This window comes from Tupaia chinensis, unplaced genomic scaffold, assembly GCF_000334495.1.
Source record: "Tupaia chinensis unplaced genomic scaffold, TupChi_1.0 Scaffold000247_1, whole genome shotgun sequence".
NCBI classification, from domain to species: domain Eukaryota; kingdom Metazoa; phylum Chordata; class Mammalia; order Scandentia; family Tupaiidae; genus Tupaia; species Tupaia belangeri.
This window is the reverse complement of record NW_006159725.1, coordinates 2,324,656-2,342,162: the sequence shown is the minus strand read 5'-3', so window position 1 is coordinate 2,342,162 and position 17,507 is coordinate 2,324,656. Positions and strand designations below refer to the sequence as shown.

At 42.8% G+C, this 17,507-nt stretch overlaps 1 long non-coding RNA gene and 1 other non-coding gene across 2 annotated transcripts; both read left to right on the top strand.

The window, feature by feature from the left end:
- The first annotated feature begins 5,562 nt into the window (after positions 1–5,562).
- LOC102484030 (uncharacterized) lies at positions 5,563–17,093 on the top strand. Its single transcript, XR_334591.3, has 3 exons — positions 5,563–6,292; positions 7,186–7,351; positions 16,375–17,093. It is a non-coding gene; the product is annotated as an uncharacterized LOC102484030 (long non-coding RNA).
- Positions 7,917–7,978, top strand: MIR125B (microRNA mir-125b). Its single transcript, NR_129480.1, has one exon. It is a non-coding gene; the product is annotated as a microRNA mir-125b (primary transcript).
- Positions 17,094–17,507: the final 414 nt, after the last annotated feature.

Here is a 17,507-nt window from a genome sequence, read left to right as displayed (position 1 = left end):
GTGCTACAAAGGGACCTTCGCTAGAGTATAGTGTTAGAAAATAAGGCTGTAATTTGCCACTTCTTTTTAATTTGGTAAAGAATTACTTATTTTATTTTATTTATTTATTATTATTATTATTTAATTTGACCAGAAGAGACAGAGAAAGAGAGAGGGAAAAGAAGAAAGCAAGCCTCCAGGTCCAGGTCTTGAACCACAGTCGGCCCTATGGGAGTCCAGTGCCTTAACCACCATGTCACTACTGGCCCTACCAGCTCGTTCTTTCTTTTTGGAGAAATTTTTGCTATAGGGCATGTGTATTCACTGGAGAGACAGAGAGACAGAGATAAAAGGCAAGAAATCATCCCCTAGGGGGGATGGCCACACCACAATCCCCTCTCCTCTATTCACCTCTCAGGATTTGGGGCATGCACGCACAGTTCCTGGAGTGAGTTTCAAACCATTGGATCCAGGACTCAAACTGCAGTTGACCACGTGGGAGTCCAATGCCTTAACCACTATGCTCCCTGCTGGTCCCCCTACCATTTCCTAAATACTACTTCTTCTACAAAGTTTTCTTTATTTTTATTCATGATAGTGTATACATGGGGGAGAGAGAGAGAAGCACACGCAACAGGTCTTGTCTTGCCTCATTACCCTTTTCCCAGCCCTCCTGGGGGTGTCCATGCAGCTCCCAGCATGTGTTCAGGCTAACCTAGGGCTCGAAACCACCATTCACCATGTGGCTTCCAGCCTTACACGTCGCTATCCACTGTGCCTCTAGTTTAGCCTACATGCGACTTTGAAGTGGCATTTTACTAAGCATTTTTTTTTCTGAGAGTTATTTAGAGATGAACTCTCCTCTTTCAAAAAGTTATGATCCAAACCATAGTAGCATAAAAATTTTTCCGGGAACTACTTGGCAAGCCCCCACTTGGTGCCCAGGGAGCCTGGCGCAGCCTGTCACGACCTCAGCATTCGGGGATGGGGACACCACGTGTAAGTGACAGCAGAGGCATAGCCTCATCTCTCTCTTTAAACATAGGAGATTGTGCCGCCCAGCACAGGGTCTGCCTATAGCTAAAGGACTCAATGACTACATATTGAATAAAATGAGCAAAACGAGAGAACGAATAAATGCTAAGGTGAATTAGGTATAGGTTTCTATGGAAAATGCATAGGAGGAGAAATATCCAGTCTGAGGAGAGGCAAGAGCCAAAGAGTACAGTGATACAAAAGAAAGACCAGGCTAATGGAGTCAGACCTGGGTTCGAATCCTAGCAGTGCTGCTCACAGACTAAGTAATTCTAACTCTTTCTAACCTCATTCCCTGCATCTGTAAAATATTGATGGTGCCTTTAAATACTGTTTTGAGTACTCAGTGGGATACTCTAGTGGGGTACATCTGTGCCTGGCCAATAGAAGACCCTCCCTGGCAGCCATGAGAGGAGTCACCGAAAACAGAATGGCAACATGTGAGCAATAAATAGCTAAGTAGTAAGTTAAGGGTACCTGTCTAATTTTATTTTGATTTTTTTAATTTGCTAAAGGTTGTGTGCACTCACCAGAAAAAGAGCGAGACAGACACCGAAGGAGAGGGAGAAATCACCCCTTTCCTCATGGAAATGGCCATACCACAATCCCTTCTCTATTCTCCTCCCGATTTCGGCCGCTCATGCGCATGCTCCCAATGTGTTTTTCAAGCCACAGGGTAGGAGATTCCGCTACACGGCCGGCCATGTGGGATCCAGCTGCCTGAACCCCGAGCCTCCATGCCATCTGCTGGCCAGACTTCAGCTCTGTTGAGGTGAGCTTTAAGGAACGGCCTCGAGAAGAATTGCACTGTACGACATGTTTAATGTAGCAGTGGGGAGGGACAGGGGGTTTGGTTTTCAGTCCACAACAGAAGACAGAACAGGGCCTAAAAAAAAAAATGTCAAGTAAGACAGTGAGAGAGGCTAGAGAAAGGGACTGGTGGTGGCCAGACATCAAAGAAACTGCAAGGCATGAAAGCGTTTCGTTTGAAAGGGTAACATTTGGGGAAGGGAGAAGTCGAGGTGCCTCCGATGGTAATGGGGGAGGGAGAACATCCAAGGGGTGCCTTTGAAACCATGCCAGGAGCCCAGATCCAGGGGCAGTGGCGGAGGGGACAGCCAGGTAGGACAATTGCAGCGGAAGTCTGGCTTCTCACAGCACAGCATGGAGCAGGGCTTCAGAGTCTGCTGCAGGGGAGGTGGGGCCAGTCTGGCACAGTCTGTGGGTTTGAAAAGAGCTGGGCCGGTTGGAGAATGCCAGTCAGCCTTTGCAATGCTGAGCTGGGGAGGGAGTGACAAGCATTGGGCTACAGGTCAGAAGCCTGGCTTGGGTGACTTGGGGAGAAATGTTCCCTCTGCTCTCAAACTCTTAGAATGTGCTCATCACACCATAGGCCTCCAATCAGAGTCCAAGCACGTGTCCCAGAGGCTGTCCTCAAGAAGATTCCGGCCGTGGGACCCGCTGGCTGACTAATGGGATCCTTTCCCTCTCTTACTCCCTACAAGCTGTGAACTGGGCTGGAAACCTATTTGCCTTCACCCTTTCCACGTGCTTGCATCTCCCAGACCCCCAGGGCTAATCCCCAGGACAACCTTGCTTTGAAAGAAAAAATGTGGTGAGCCTACTTGAAGACGTGAAGCTCAGAGGCCTCTGTCTGTCCTGCCTCAGCCAGACCCCAGACAGCCGGCTCAAGGAGATGGACGTTTGAAGAGAACGCAGCAGTAAGTTTTTGTTTATTTTCAAGGCTTGGTAGCTCTCCAGAATTAGAATCCCTGAAAGCAAGGGGCTTTCTTTTTTTCTTTTCTTTTCTTTCTTTCTTTCTTTCTTTCTTTCTTTCTTTCTTTCTTTCTTTCTTTCTTTCTTTCTTTCTTTCTTTTTTTTTTTTACCTTTCCTTTCTTTCTTTTTCTTCCTTAGCAAAAATAAATAAAATCCACTTCTCTTCTTGGAAGTGATTCATAAAAGCAATTCCATTAGAAAGTGCTTCTCCATCGGTGTTCATGTGTCCTCTGTGAAAGACCTCTGAGGTTGGGCTGTGCGTGTCTATTCTCAACATTGTCATGCTTTCAAATGTGCCTGCGTGTGTGAGAATCATTTGGGCTGATGATTCTTCTCCAGGATACATGCTGCATTTGTCCCAGGACTTGCAGAGATGTTCTTTAGGAATCTTTTGTGCCTGTTCACTGCTCCTTAGTGGGAAGGATAGAAAGACTTTGCAAGGAGAGTGTGGCCCGGCTGACTCAGCTGCCTTCTCTGCCAGTCACCCACTCCTGCCTTCTGCTCTCCTTCTCCCCACCTCCTCGCCCAGCCCCGTGGATCCATCCGAGCCAGCTGTCAATGACAGATCATCCACCTTTCCATTCTCTTACAGCCCTGGTAGACTCTGCCAGGTAGGAAGGCTAGTCCCCACACCCAGACTCACTACATTTGTGATCTCAGCATATTTTCCAACCAAGACGTAGACCAGGCGGTAACATCAACTCCCTCAGCTTCTCTCATCCTGGGATTATTAGCCAAGGTAATAATAACAACAATAATATTGTAGTTAGGAGCTTTCTAGCACATTCCATCCTCGGAGAGTCTTACAGATGTTAACTAATTAATCTACACCATATTCCATACAGGAGCAGTAAATATGACTAACCACGATGGAAAACGGGTTACGTATATGCTAAGAACAGCAAAATCATCCCCTTATTTATCATGGTTCACTTGATATAGTAACTGGTATTTTAAAAACACCCATCATAGATACAATAATTAGAGATGTGCTTTTGTTAACAAAGCCACTACCTCTTCTAGCGTACCCTTGGGTACTAAATAATTACCCACTTTGTGTGGTTATCTAGCTCACTAATTACCCACAGAAATTGGGGTCAGGTGTTAACTGCTTGAAATAAGTATCCTCCAAAGACAGGGCTGAGTTGTAGAGAGAAAATGATGTGTTCATAGCAAAACTTTCTCAAGTCCCATATTTGTCTGTTTTTGTGAATACAGACAAGAGCAAGTTAGCTTAGTATGCGAAAATCGTGCTCAACTATTGTTGCAAACACGGGGCGGTGGAGGAGTCTCAGCAAACCTACCACCTTTCCCTGCGGAAGAGGGATGCAGTGGTGTGATTCTGATACCGGTCTCCATCGACAAGTAGCTGAGACGATTGACGATTCTGGCTAAGAGTGATTCATTTTGGCGTTCCAGGGAGGCACCCTGTGAGTCAAAGACCTTTTTTTTTTTTTGTGACAGTTCCTCCCTATATGATTATTCTAGCATGTTTCTTTTTTCTCCATCACTCTGTTAACCAAATTTGAAAAAGATTCTAACCCAGTCACCCACCCCTGGCAACCATCTTTTTCTCCTTCCTAATAATGACAAAAAGAGGGGAAAAAAAAAGTATTAAAGGCAAGCCCCCCCTCTGCAGGTCATTCTCTTTCCTCTCTGTGTTCTGCTTTCTTCTCCTCTCTTCTGTTCTCTCCTCTCCTCCGTTCCCTTCTTTCTGTCTCTGTACCTTCTTCTCATTGGTGCTTTCTCGTCGTCTTCTCCCTTGCACCCAGTGGCGCTCGCAGGTCTCACGGTGAGAGACAAAGCACAGTGTATGTCTGAGTTGCGTACAAAGAGGCTACCTCTTAAAAACACTGCCTTGGAGGGAACCTGCAGCCTAAGCCTCCGTCGTCTCCTTCCTTCCCACTTACAGAGCCTGGCATTGCATGGGACCCAGCACCGCCTGCTGTCTGCACAATTCGTGCCAGGAAAATTGGGTTAAGATGGCAACATAGCCACTGGGTGTTGATAGGTGGGGACCTCAATTTGGGGAAGATACCTGCTTTGGAGGTACCTTTACAGCAAGGCTTTACAAATGGGTGCCAACTGACAGAACGCGCGATGTTCCCTTCGCCAACTCGAGGTGTCTTTCTTCCTATGCCTCTTACATGTCATCTGAAATATGACCTATCATGATCGAGGGGCTTTAGGCTGATCAATGAGGAGTCCGTGTATCTGATGGACACCTAAGAAGAAAAATGTCTGCGGTGCAAAGCGAAGGGTTAGGGTGTGCTTTTGAGTTCATCTCAGAATCCAGGGGGGGACATGCATGGTCAAGCGGACGCTCTGCAGATACAGTCAATGGCCAAGCCCAGCCATGGGGAGGAAGCAGAGTTTGAGCCTTGTGATCATTGCGTGCTTGAACAGAATGTCCGTGTATCTCAAACCCAGATTTGCCTCTTTGCTCTTTTACCTTGCTAAATGCTGATTGCAAAGAGCTGTCTGGGCATTGTTGGCTTTCTGTCCCTAAAGAAACCCACCAACGTTGCCAAAATGCATCCCCTGCACTCACACAGGCGGGCACACTGACATTCCCACAGGGTAGGAAACAGGCAGAGAACTGCGCGAGGGGTCTCCCCTCTTCACGCCTTCCCCCCCCCCCTTCTTTCCTTTTAGTGATACCTGATCTGGAGGTCTAGCAGGCTGACGGTTTTTCGTATTTGTCTAATACAATGTCTGGCCTTCCCCCTGACCTGCTGGTGTATTTTTGGTCTCATTAGTAGTCAGGGAGATGCTTTAGTGCATCCGGTGCTGCGAGTCTGGGATGAGACACTGCAACCCGAGAGGGAGCAAGCGCGAGGCTGGGAGCAGAGAGGCTCGGCTCCCAGATATGGAAGGAAGTGAGAAATGACAGGGTGGGGAGCTGTGAGGAGCGCCAAGTGGATTCTCAGCAAAGGGGGGAAGCCATAGCAGAGCTAAAGGTGATTAGAGGGGGATATTGATTCCTTATTCTGCCAGAGATTTAAGCAGGCATGCGAGGAATCTGCAGCATGGTTGGCAAAAGGGGACCCGTTGCCTCCTGTAACCAGACACTCAGGCTTTCCAGGAGCCTAGGGAGAGAGCCGAGAAGAAAGGGGGCAGTGTGGGCTAGGCAAATCCAGCTTGTCGCTGATTTGTGCCTGATGCTTGCTGTCCGTCAGCAGCCTCCCTTACAATCTTTTTTCTCTCTCCCTTTTTTTCCCCCTTGCCTTCTCCTTCTTCACTGAAGCCTAGGGGAGCCAGTAAAGATTAAATGTGCTTTCTCAAAGGCGGCCACTTCACGCTGCTATGTCGAAAGGGCCATTATTATTATTATTTTTAATAGTCAAAGAAAAAGGGAGAGAGGTTGAGAGAGAGAGGGAGAAGCTAGGTCTGAGGAGGACGGACTAGCTTTTCTGAGAGAGGAAAAGGAGAAGGGAAGGGAAAGCAAAAGGAGAGAGCCCGAGCTGGACGGAGGATTGTGCCTGAGAAGAACCTACGGAGGTGAGAAAAAAAAGTTGTCTTGAAGGGTTGAGGGGGAGGGATGCTGAACAGCCCCTGTACAGAGGGACGAGAGGCAGGCTAGTCATCTCGTGGGTGCGTTTCTATTTTTAAAAGGGGGGAGGGGCAGAGCCTGGAGCTCGAACTGTTTTTAGTTGCATATGAAAATATATAAAAAATATTGAGCATTTTTACCAAGGGCTGGAGGCCCCCCTCCAGTGTGTGGCTGGCTGGGGCTGCTTTGTCATTCTCTCTGACTTAACCAGTCATCCACCTTGGTCAGGCCTGGAATAAAAGAAGAAAAAGGGACCCACAGAAAGAAAAAGGGGAAGAAAAATTTGAAAAAGAGGCATCTTCCCAGCCACTCCCCCTCCCTCTGGGTCGTGTGGGAATGCAGCTCAGAGAAGCTCAGCTCCCCGATCAGAAGGGGACCAGTGACCATCAGGTACAGAACCAGTGGCTGTCTGCGAAGATGGAGGGAAATTGTGCTCCCCAGTGCTCTGACATACTGGCTCAAGGCTTCAAAGGATCCGCAGCAGGAGGCGGTAGGGGTGCCTCTCCCCAGCTTGCACCCACCCCTTCCAGTTCGCGGCCACCAAATGACAGCCTGGTGCTGGCCCTCGGTGACTTGGCCCAGGCTTTCCCGAGCAGCTGATGCAGAGGAGGGCCCAGTTTGCAGGACTAGCAAAGCCCATGCTAAAGAAAGAAGGAAGAAATGTTTTCAAAGCAGCTCTGGGGAGGTGTCTTGCTTTTTCTTTCGTTTTTTTTTTTTTTTAATTTTTAAGTGAATATTTTCCAAATTTGATCAGTCCCAGCCCCTCCCTCACTCCAATCCAACGGCTTTTTCTTTCTTTCTTTTTTTTTCTTTTCTTTTTTCTCCCTCTCTCTCCTCAAAGCATAAACTAGAGTTACAGTCTCTAGATTTGGTGTATCGCTTCCTGCCCCCGCCTCCCCTCCCCGCCCCCGTTCTCGTACACCTCGCCCAGCCTAGCGCACGGGGAGCTCACATTTCCCCCCCTTGCTCGGGATGGTGGTGCAGGAAGCCCGTGCTGCTTCGAATGGGTGAGTTCAAAACGCGATTCGCATTCCTACTTCCCTAGCCTCGGAGCCTTACTTCTTGGTCTTCCTCTGAAAACCCGATTTCTGTGATTTTTGCATGCGGCATGCTTGCCCTGGGGGATAGAGATGCTTCGTATTTTTTTTTTTTCAGTTTTTTCAGTCATTCATGCTAGTTGTTACATTCAAGTTTTGAAGAGACATTAAACCCTTATTGTAGACTACAGCTTCTAAAACATGGGTATTTTTGAGTCTATTCATATTATTTTCCATTTTGGTAAACTATTTTGCCCCAAGCTTGCAAGAGGTCTTTGTGTGTGTGTGTGTGTGTGTGTTTCTGATACACTGATATGCCCAGGTATGTATAAGACCCCATAGTTGCTGCGTATGCGTGTATATTTCCTACTGAAATGGCATCTAAATGTGTGGGCTCAGGAAGCTTAGAGAGTGAAGAAATGCCATCCCACCTGTTTGTTGCATTTAGCCCTGAACCTCCAACAGAAACTGCCTGTCATTGCTCCTTTCGCTTTGTTTTGTCTCGAGAAAGAAAAATCTGTTGCTCTGCTCTCAGTCCCTGAGACCCTAACTTGTGATGTTTACCGTTTAAATCCACGGGTTAGGCTCTTGGGAGCTGCGAGTCGTGCCTCTGCATCCTGAAAATTGGGTGGAACTTTTTTTCTTTCAAAGCAAAAACAAAAGAAAAGAAAGTCTGTCTGAAGTGATTGAGTTTACCTCTGAGGTTTTCATTGTTAGATGGGATCAGGTGACCAAAGAGTGGCAGATCCCGGATTTCTGTTCAAGTCGGTCTCTGTTCTGTTGTCATCGCGTGTTGGCTGTTAACGGATATGTATGTATATTATTGATGCCCGAGGCTTGTGGAACTCGTCTACGAGATCTATTCCTTGAGAGCAACACGCAGTACTATTCGAGCGTAACAAGAACAGCTCAGTACCTGGTGCTTGACCTCAGAACATCTCAGCTGACGTCCCAGCATGCCCCATGCCTCCAACTCTCAAACTCAACAGTTAATCTTCAAATTGTGCCCAATTAAAATGGGCATGTGAATCTATGATCTATTCAGTGTCCACACATGTGTATCATATATGGCTAGACCGTGAACACAGAGACAAAGAGGGGGGGGAGCCAGTAGTTTAGGCTAAAATACTAACACGTTAGAAAGTCTACTGCAACAAAGGGGGGAATGTATGAGACTGTTAAAGGCGAAGCTGGTGTGACTTGGCAAGATTTTTCAAAATTAAATGAAAGGGGAGGATAGAGCCTCCTTGCATGGGTATATTTTTTAATAATCAATGCATTTAAAAGAGGGATTTGGAAATAAATTTTCTAAATATAGAAAACGAAAGAAACAACATCACAAATTCAGTTATTGTATTCTTTAGCAGTAATCGGTGCCTATTACTTTTCACTTAGACACGGGTCCTTCTTTTTTTTTTTTTTTTAATCAGAATTTAAATTCAATTCAACAAATTTATAACCCCAAACTGTACCTTTGCAATGATTCTCTCTGCAGATCATTGTTGTTAGCATTATGGCTACCGGAGAGTTTTCTAGAGCTGGAACTTTTTCTAATAGAATCATTTCAGTGATTTAGGTCTGTCTCCTATTTGAGAAAAGAGAAACAGCAACTAGCCCTCCTTTGTTGTGAGAATTCCGATATACAATTTCATTTAAACAGGATTTTAGTATTTTTGGAAGATACCTATGTGCACCCCGACTTTAATTGTTTTCTTCTTCTTAAGACTTTATATTAGTTGTAACTTCATTTTGTTCATATAGTCCAAGGTTCAGGGAAACTGTTCTTTCCTTGTCAGTTTTCTAAGTGTTGATTATAATTCTAGTCGCTGATTCCAAATCGCAGTCAAGAAACCATTTTGTATCAGAAAACTGAAACGAGAGGATGAATGTGTAACCATCGTACTGCGTCTTTTGTTGAAAGCTCATGTGCAGTTGTAATATTTAAGTCTTACTTTCTAGCCTTTGGGAGTCGACTGTGCTTCAAAGACAGTTATTTGATTTTGAAGTCATCATTAGTTTATCTGCAATGGATTCATGATTTTCCCCACCTTAGCTGATATGTATGCATAGGTATTTGGACAGGGCGACAAGACATCTATTTAACTTACAGATCTATATTACCATCGGATTCCTATCAAATATTTGCAAAACCCTTGGTGCTTTTTGAAGTCAGAATATATCTGCCCATTTATTCTATGATTAAAATGTATGCAAGGATCACTAAAAAGATGCTAGATGTAATTCTTCTGTGATTTTAAGGGACATTCTCGTAATTTAATACAAGTGTTGCAGTTCGCATTCCAAGGCACTCTTTTGGTTAAAAAAAAAAAAAATGTTTTCAAGTGGATTGCTCATGTTCCGAAGTCGCTATCACACCGCCGATCACCCAGGCAGTTAGGAGTGCAGAAGGACACACAAGATTTTATTTTGCAGCAGGCGACTGCTTCAGTACGAGGGCAGGTTTCTCAACACCCCTTCTTCCTCACGGAGCCCATCAGTGAAGTTCAGTGAAATGAATAACATAATTGGTGGTTGGTTCAATCACTACCAGTCTAGACTAGCCCAGACGCATCAATTAGAGGGGGCTGTCTTTTAAAGGGAGAGTGCCTACCTAAACAAGCAGGGCATTATTGATACTGATCTTTAAAAGTGCAAATCCAGCTTGGCAGATAAAAAAAAAAAAAATAAGGCAGGGAATTGGAGTGGGGGTGCATTGCGGGAAGAAAGAGAGAGAAGTGAACTGGAGCTTTCGGACACAGAAGGACAGGAAGCAGGAGAGAAAAGGAGGGAAGAAGGACCGAAATGCAATGCATGCACCTCCTTGGGACGCAGTCACAATTGAGTCCTCAGGGCACCCGGCCTCACCATATCTTTCACTAGATTCTGCCCCCCTCCTTTCTTCTTAATTTTTTTTTTTTTGCCTTGATTTCCAAAGAAATGCCAGGTCAAAAACCGATGCAGTTGGAAATTTCACAGCTTTAGGAAGCTCTAGTGAGAGTAAAACCAAGTAATACGAACCAGCCAAAACTCCTTTGACAACATTTTTCCCCAAAAGAAAAATCCGAAAGATGTTTACTTTCAAGTCTTTTATTCCATCTTAAAAAAAAAAAAATTACACATACTAATGAACTCTTATTTTAAACCTTAGCACCTGGGAACTAATTGTATGGTCAAAACACCTTTCGGTATAGAGTTCAGAGTTGTTCTTTTATTTTTTGTGAATACAGTAAAATTCTGAAGAATGTCACAAAAGGCTCTGATAATTCGGAGAGGGTTTTTTTGATGGAAAAAAAGACAGATGATTTAGAAAGTGTTAGGAACGTATGAAGCCCCAGGGAAAGAAAATGTTTGATTGGTATTAATTAAAACACTGCTAATATATTCTAATAAAATCAAATTTAACATTCTCAACTAATCCGCCTGGTATGTCAAAGGAAAAGAAAAGTATTATCTTATTTGCATCTCTGCAGACCAAATGCATTTGCTCATTCAGCAGAATTAATTTTTATCACCAGCCTGTTTAATCTCCTCACAGATTTAGTCAAACTTATTCTTTCAAACTAAAAAGGATCAGAGTGGGGAAGGCAGGCAAGGTATGGAGAAGACAGCAACTGTATTTAGAAGGGGCTTTCTATTTTACGATCTTCTTTTCTCTTCATTCGCTATGATGGGGTGTGGAAGAAAACGTGAGCCCGCAGTGAGAATGATGAATGCTTCATTTTTCTTTTCTCTCCTTCTACCTGGCGGGTTCTTTAAGAATTTCAGTTGCCAAATTACCCTAGTGGCATTTATTTACTGGATCGGTGTTTATCTGTTAATGAATACCTCATTTTTTTCTGATTTCAGAATCTATTGTATTGCACATTCTTACCGAAGAAAAAGCTCGTAAGGTAGAAAGCAGTCATTTTTTCTCATTTTTTTTTAAAACAGTAGTCCTTCTAAGAAAAAGTGGAGAAGTGGATGTACATTTCTTCACTAAGTGCTCAGTGTGGGGTTCCATTTTCCAGCCAGAATCGCAACAGAAACATTTCTGTACTTTTAGGAACCAGTGAGTCTGATGTTCTGTTTTTCAACTCTCAGAACTGATACAGTTATTCCAAAATGACATCATAACCAAAATGCTGCTCCTCTCATTAGTCCACGGTGGCTGTTGATACCATATGGGCGTATGTGCCTGACCCCCCCCCCCAGAATGAATGGACCGTAAATACAGGGGACCGTGTTCGTGTCCCAGGGTGAGGATCCTACACCCTACCCAGGAGATGTAAACTACTTCCTAACCTACTAAAGCTGCCGCCTTTTTGCTCTGTTGCCTTTTCAAGTCTTCAACGTAAAAGAGCAATCGCAGTTTGGTTTCACATGCATTGTTCTATAATCCAGGCAATAAATGCTAATTAGTAATGCTCAAGGATCCGACCATTCAGAGTAATTATCATAATTTACTTCTTCCTTGTTAAAGACATTCCTTGCTGATTAAAAAAAAAAAAATTAAATCGTCGTTTTACTATTGCAGGGCAGTGAGATACGCAGGCAAGAGGTTGGAGGGAGTCTTCTCGTGGTGTGGCTGCGTCCGAAGTCACTGGCATGTGCCGCTTAGCTGATTCCAAATGCAATTCCAACTTAATTTCTAAAAGAGATGCATGTACGTGCATGAAGTTTGGCATGTGCACCAGCAATGTATGATTTTATTTTACAAACCCCAAAGCTCCTCCTCCTCGGCCCACCCCCTTTCTAAAACCACTTACGGAGCAGAACAAAGGAGCCTGCTAAGTAAAGAGGCATCATTAAGTGTGAACAGCAACAGCATGATAAAGTGTGTGATATGACAACATATTTCATTGCACAAAAGTGCAGATAATTAAATAATTCAATAGTCGCCCTGACTAATTAGCAGAAAGATCTTTAAGGAGGAATCAAGAAAATGGATCCAATCAACTTGAATAATATGCCTCATTCTCCAAGATCACAAATATATTTTGCTTATTTGATGATTGATTGATTTCATACAGAAAGATGAGGACAAAAGCCTATTCCTCAAAGTGGAGCTTTGATCTCGTGTCCTCTTTAGGACAAATTAATCATATGATTTAGAAGAGCCGAATGTAGTGGAGAGCTTGCTGTTTTCAATCAAAGGTACAGTCTGCCATTCTCCCGCACATCTCTTTTATCCGTTGTTCTCAAAAATCCTCAGCCTCTAGCTTTTCATATCATGGCCGTAGAATGGACATGCAGCTCTCCCATGTTTTTAAACGAGGCTGTGTTGAAGTTCATTTCTTATTGCTTGAAGCAAATAGGTGCTAGGTTCATGGCTGCGACGGAGTAGATAGCGCTGTGGAATACTGTACGGGGCGACACACTCCCCTTCCTCTATCCAGGTAATATGCCCAGGGTTCATTGTGCACTGGTCCTGGAAGAGAGAGCTTCAGCTTTATTTGAGAGTTGTAAGCACATTAGAGAAATAATTTCCTTTGGATACTATACAGAAGGAGCCACCTGCAAAATATTGATGCTGTTATTGAAGTCTCAAGTGGAATCAGCTTTCAAAAAATTAGATATTAGATACATCCGATATAATTTGCAATGTGTAATTATACTAATGTGCATATAGTTGTGTGTTGCTTTCTGTGTTGCCTACTTGAGTGTTTTTTTTTTTTTCCTCCCTTGGGCATTTCTCATTATTTGAGTTGGTTCCTGAATAGGATGATTTTAAAGTCAGCTTATTAAAAAAAAAAAAAATCCTTGTTAATTAATATAAGAAGAGAAGGACTTTACGGTCTGTGGGTTTTTTTTTTTTTTTTCAAAAATAATGATGTGTGACCCAGATGTTGGAAATTCATGATTTTTGAAAGGGTCATCATTGGAGACACTTGCATTATTTATAAAATATTTGCTGCTCTTTGTGGGTTTGGCCTTCATCCTAACTTTGGACAACTTGAAATAGTGGAGAATATTAGAATAGTAAATCTTATTCATAAAGAATCCATTTCCTTTGTTGGAATAATGAGATAAAATGCCAGGGAAATGGCCTTAGGCAGAGCTAATAATTTTAATAATCAAAGTAATCAAAACAATAACAATAATCAACCATGCCTCTTTTCTGCTTTCCCCTTCGTTTTGCATGGCACGTGATGAATACTGAAACTTGGCATTAGGTCATTGATGAGCTAACATCAAGTTTCTTGTGGTGTCTCAACAAGACACCAGAGATCCGATGGCCCCACTGGAGAGCTCTCCTCCAAGGAGCTGACCCCTGAAGATTTAGCTATTAAGAAAAGACCCAGGCAGAAAATAGTGAGTTGGTTGGTCAGCTTGGCCCTTGGCACTAACCATGTGCTCAGTAGATGAAGAGGCTCTTGATGCAAATTCGGAGGATCATTACCGTCAGATCACAGAGGAGAAGGCAGAACAAGCCAAGCGTCTGGGTCTGTGTTATGCATTTGTGAGACAACAAAGATTCCAAGGGGAGCTGGTGTTGAGATGATACAAAATATCACTCAATCTAATCAAGTAAGCAGAGGGCCCAAGGAAAGTTGGTTTGTACAACATTTGACTCAAGACACCTAGAATATGGCTGCTCACGTATTTATACTATTAATTCCTCAAAATTCATTTTAATAATGGAGTCCATATGCTAAAAGGCATTTTGCACGGGCTGTATCTATGTAAGCCAAAGCAATGCATTGATTTTCTTTTCCCCTGTTCCTGTATTGAAGGACTTTCCTTGCTTAGCCACCCAAATGAGGCAGAAAATAATTGTGTGAAGCATTCTTTCTTAATTCCGTAACAATTTCACTTATTCACAAATGAGTCTTATGGTTGCATATCAACAGTTTAGCCCCCTAAACTCTTTACCAATGTTCACAAAATAATAAATGCTAAAATCTATAAATGTGTATTTATGCATCCAATACCCATTATTGCATGCTTGATTAGAACATAAGAATTCTTACTACCAATACCGGTATTTAATACCTAGTTATTTTGCAGGCTTTGGGGGAAAAAAATATACCTGCTATTTAGAGAACCTATATCCTCAATACATTTAACGTGTTTAGGGCCCAAAGCAGCAATCTGTCATAGTGCATATCACTTTTTTTTTTTTTTTTTTTGGTATGCCTGACTCATTATACATCTTCATTGTGTGAGCATAATGAAGGGACTGACAATAAAGGCGTTAGTTAAATTCAAATCCACCTGCAAAGTATATTTCATTCATAACAATTTTTGTAGAATAAAATACAGAAATATTAATAGGCCTTTTCTCAAGTAGTATCTATAAAATGAGCAGGTGGGATTGGCTGGGCTCTAAATTCTTTGACAGCTCTAAGAATTTTTGACACTCTTCTAAAGTATGGAGACATCGGAACAGTTCCAGGACCCGTGAATCCGGAGTCTGTTTGTACCCACAGTTACCCTTCGAAGTTATATTCGATGCCACCTCCGGGTTCTGTATTTACTAACATTATTTTTCACTGATGCTAAAACAGTAAAGACAAGTTCATTTTTTCAGGAAGGGGCAGTGACAGAAAAGAGCAACAGCTGAAGCATGGCAAACGCTCCACAGTGGGAGAAGTGAATTCTTGATCAGAGTTCTAAGCCCATTTCCTTCAATGCTACCGCAGAGAAGACCAGACAAGCACCTGTCTCTCTATTTTAGGCCCATATTCCTTAGTCCTTCTGCCTTCATGTAATTTCTTGCAGTATGGTTTGGTTTTTTCCATTGGACTGACGTCTGTGGGTTTCACATGTCCTTTTTCACTTGATTCTTTTGAATCAAGTTAATATTTCCCTGACAGGCTTACAGTAGTTACATCAACATATCACACTACCCCAATTACATTTTAACGTGTTCAACGTCACCTGGGCATTGCCCCACCCCATTTCCTAAAGCCACTCTGAATGTATAATCTCTTCTTGAATTAAGCCAGCCTACGATATCCCCCGTTTCTACGACTCCAGGCTCTGGACATGCTCCCTTCTGCATTTCCTTTCTGCACATTTTGTTCCCCCCACCTCACTTCTCCATTTCTTAATCCTTTTCTTTTTTCTCTTTCTTCTTTCCTTCATTCCTTCCCTCTTCTCTCTTCCTTTCTCTTTTTCTTCCTTCTCTTTCTTCCCCTTTCTTCCCTCTTTCCTCTCTCCTGTTTTCCTTTCTCTTCTCTCTCCTTCCTTCTCTCCTTTCCTCTTATTCTTTCTCTCCTTTTCTTACTTTTTTCTTCTTTTTGCTCCTGCTGTGTTCCCTTTTCCTTTTCATTCTTTTTCTCCCTTTCCTTTCTCTCTTTCCTTCTCGTTACTCTCTCCTTTCCTTTCTTCTTTCTTTCTTTCTTTCTTTCTTTCTTTCTTTCTTTCTTTCTTTCTTTCTTTCTTTCTTTCTTTCTTTCTTTCTTTCTTTCTTTCTTTCTTTCTTTCTTTCTTTCTTTCTTTCTTTCTTTCTTTCTTTTTCTTTCTTTCCTTTTCTATTTCTTTTTCTTCTTTTTCTTTCCCATGTGCCACTTTTCGTTCCAGGCACTGGGAATACAAAGGAATAGATAATTAACACCTACCCGTTCTAGTGACTTCATTCACTCCTGCTTTGTTAAACAGTTATGCACCCACAACTATTTGATTTTGCCTTTAGTTCTTGAATTTATTTGAATGTGTCCTCAGTGTCCTGTGTTCTTTTGTTCTGTCTCTGTGTGTCCTATTTCAGTAAGTCCCCACAGGATAAACCTGAGGCTTTCCTTTCGGAGCATTTTCTCCCAGAGCAGTTAGAGCTGGTTTCCACACACACACACACACACACACACACACACACACACACACTTGGGCAAGGCCACTCATTGCCTGACTGATTCTGAAGGGACGTGATTGATGACAAAAAGCTCCTCTTTCTAGTCATGAAGCATTTCACCTGTACATAGGAAGAGTGTGGTCCCCAAAGTATCATCACGTTTGCTTAGTTTTATTGGAGTGAATGTGATAACCTTCTGTGACATGTTCTGTTATTTTTTTAGTTGTGTTGATGTTCCTTCCAGCTGTTCCCATAGCCCCCCTCCTCAGGAATCTCTCCCCAGTGAAAAGACAAAGACCTCAGAGACTACTCTATTGATGGACCCTCAAGCCAGCTATGAAGTTGAAACAAAGAAAGTGCTCACCTGAGGACACCTCTTCTGCTAAGCGACACACCCACAGGGTGCAGCTTCCACCAGTAGAAGTCTTGAACAGGAGGCAGGCTTTTCAAGAAGCAGAAAAGCTTAACGACTTCATAATCTAGATTTCTAATGAGCCAAGAAGGTTCCCTTCCTTGTGTGTATTCCTCTGTTTGTATTTAAATTCATGTGACATTTAATTTTTTTTCCTAATATGGATGTGTTTAGCAATGCACTAGAATTCAAATTTAAAAATCTAGACTTGCACTAATGTGTCAATGTTTGAGGGAACGACATTAATATAAGGAGAATGACTTTTAGCCATGCACAGTTTGATCTTAAGAGTGGCCTAGAGAATAAAAAGTAGTTTTGGAGTAACAAAGTAGTCAAAGGCAATCCAAAGGAAAAGATAATGGTGGAAACTCATACGGCAGCGTAGAAGTACGATGTTATTCCACCGTTATCTTAATCAAGCAAGCTAGCTTCTGGGAGATCCAGTCACTGCTTTTAAAGACCTTAAGTCTGTTAGACAAAGGTATATACATCTTTGAAAAGGTAAATAACACGTCAGAAGATGGTAAGGACAAAGGTGAAACAAAACAAAAGATGTTAACAAGCTCAAAAGAAGTTGCCATAGGTGGGCAAAACTGGCTTGTATGGGGAAGAACATTTCCACAAAAGGGAAATATGAGATGAATCTTAAAGATTATAAAAAATTTAGTTTAAATGGAAAAGAAGGAGAAAGTAGGATTCTTTTAGGTGGATGTAATATTGTGAATGAAGCCATGGAAGGAGAAAGCCACATGAAGACTTTAGGGGGTCTGAATGTCTACTTGACCTCACCCCAGACTTTCAGCACCTGCCTATATATCTATGGTAAGGATTACACACACACTCTTCCCTCTCCCACTCCAGGAGTCACCTAGAATTATAATCATATTTATTGGCCATTAAAGCAAGTGAGAGTGATTGGTATACCAGGAAGAACTTGTGGTTTT